Source organism: Meleagris gallopavo, chromosome 17 (assembly GCF_000146605.3).
Source record: "Meleagris gallopavo isolate NT-WF06-2002-E0010 breed Aviagen turkey brand Nicholas breeding stock chromosome 17, Turkey_5.1, whole genome shotgun sequence".
Lineage (NCBI taxonomy): Eukaryota > Metazoa > Chordata > Aves > Galliformes > Phasianidae > Meleagris > Meleagris gallopavo.
This window is the reverse complement of record NC_015027.2, coordinates 8,146,333-8,148,662: the sequence shown is the minus strand read 5'-3', so window position 1 is coordinate 8,148,662 and position 2,330 is coordinate 8,146,333.

Genomic DNA, 2,330 nt, shown 5'->3' with positions numbered 1-2,330 from the left:
AACCCCTTGAAATCAAATGCTCGGGGAATTCCGAGGTCTCTGCAGCAACATTTCGGTGGTGACAGTGTGAGGATTTAAGTGAGGCAGGCTCTGCAAAGGGAGATTATTATCTGCTTTTAGACCAAGAGAGCAGTTGGAAAAATGGACCCACTTTTTACAAACCTCGTCTTACTGATCCTGTGCTAACTGGAGGGAAAAACAGCCCAGTGCTGAGTTACTCAGAAAGAATTGGTTTGGAGTAAATCGTTCCAGAACTATTCAGAAATTAACTGCTGTCTTTCAGATTTATAGGTCTCCTCATCCAAAATGAACTTTTAAGTGTAGGCAAGCCCTAACACTTGAATTATTATGTAAGGAGGAATCTTATAGAGCAGAAGGGAAAGAGGCAGATACAAGGCTATAAAACAAGATCACATTTGGACTTTAAAATAGAGGCAGTGGGAAGTTTCGTCTCTGTTGGGGAGATGGTCTGCTGCAGACAGAGCCATGCTGCACATACCAGGCTCTGTGTGGGGCAATGCAGTGCAGTGCTGGTGCAGCCAGCTGCCACAGCAGGAGCACACAGAGCTGGTAGTGCTGCTGTCTGTGGGCTGTGCACACAGAGCTGGTAGTGCTGCTGTCTGTGGGCTGTGCACAGAGCCGTCTCAGACAGCCACACTAAATTACCTCATTAGCACCGCGGCGGTAGCCGGGCTCCTCGGCGCATACCTTCCTCCCACAGTACAGAACAACTTTGTGTCTAATTAACCAAATCAAAGGGTCCCGGAGACACAGCTTACAGAGATGCCCTCAGCTTGAAGGCCAGACGCCTTCAGCGAGCTGCTGTGTGTGTGGTGGGACCAACAAGCCTTGATTTCCTATGGCTGGATGTCTCGCATTCCCTACGCCTACACAGTCCCCTCATCCCCCCTTTCTTCTCAGGCCTTCAGGGCCTTTCCCCCCCCTCAGCAGCAGGCATGGGGCTGCCCTGAGACAGGCGGGCTGCAGGATGAAGGAGCCCCCTTGGGAAAGGGGGCTGGGGGCGGATAGGTGCGGTGCTGCCTTGCAGTGGCTTTTTGGTTACATTCTGCCAGTTTGCCAGCTGTCTGCTCCTCTCTGCTGTTTATCGGTGGGAGAAAGACAGGGAAATGCTGAATGCAAAACGCTGCTGCTCTCACCAGGATGAGACGTGTTGTGCTCTGCTTGGAGCACAGCACCGCTGCCAGGGCAAGAGGTCTTCTGACACTGCGGGAGGAAGGATTTTGGGGTGCTGTCTGCACAGAAGAGGAGACAAAAGTCGTTTTTAGGCAAATCCATTTGCTACAAGTGTGGGAGCTGCGTCCCTCCCCCTGCATGCCCTGTCTGCCCTGCTCCTGCAGTGCAGGGGTGGCTTGCGTTACAAGCACCAACTCTTCCCCTCATGCTGGAAACTTGATTCTACAAAAACACTTTCAGAGCAGCTAATTACCAATCCTGCAGTGGCTGGGCTCTCTAATTCCTGCCGGTCAGTGAACCAGCCCAAGGAGCTGCTTTTTCTAAGTTGCTGAATGTATGAACGCAGCCCTGGAGCCATAACACAGCTGAGGTATTTTTTTCCCTGGACAACTTCCGGATCCATGTCAATTTTGGGAATTTTTTTCACTCACAGGGCAGAAGGAGCATCCAAAGATGCAGCAGGGAACCAAGCCTGGGAGCAGCCACAGACTGCAGAGACACAGGAGCCCAGCTGAGTGTGATTACCAGCAGATCGGTTTGAAGGTAAAGCTGGCACCTGCCAGCCCATCTGTCTGCGATTTGAGGGCTCACTTTGGGTGTCTCGGTGTGTTCCCACCTCCCAGCAATGCCCACACCTTCAGAGGTTTCCTTGATCTGCTGGTTTGTATCCAGAGAGCTGCTGTGAAAACTGCTGTGCTGGTCAGTGGCTGAGACCACATCAGTCCTCCCTGCTCTCCTCCCTGGCTCCTTTTCTCTCTGCCCCATTTGCAGACCGCTCCTCTCCCCTTTCCAAGACCTTCATTAACCTCTCCTCCACCCACCACCTCTCTGCAGCACAGCCCGGCTCCATTGCCCATTCCCAACAAGCCCCTTCATGCTCTGCTCCTGCAAAGCCAAACCCATTCACGGAGCAGATAGAGCTGTGGTCAGTGACTCTGCAGAGGCAAATGCCATCACACAAATTTATCCTCCTGTGCTGCACGCCCTCCCGTTAGCACAGAAGGCTTGGCTACATCTCCATGGGCCTTTCCCACAGGAGCAGTTGAAGCACGTCGGGGGCTGAGCAGCGTGGCTGTGCAGCAGGGATGGGTTGTGCTGTCCGGGGGAACGAGCCAAGGGCCGGCCCCGCGCTGCGG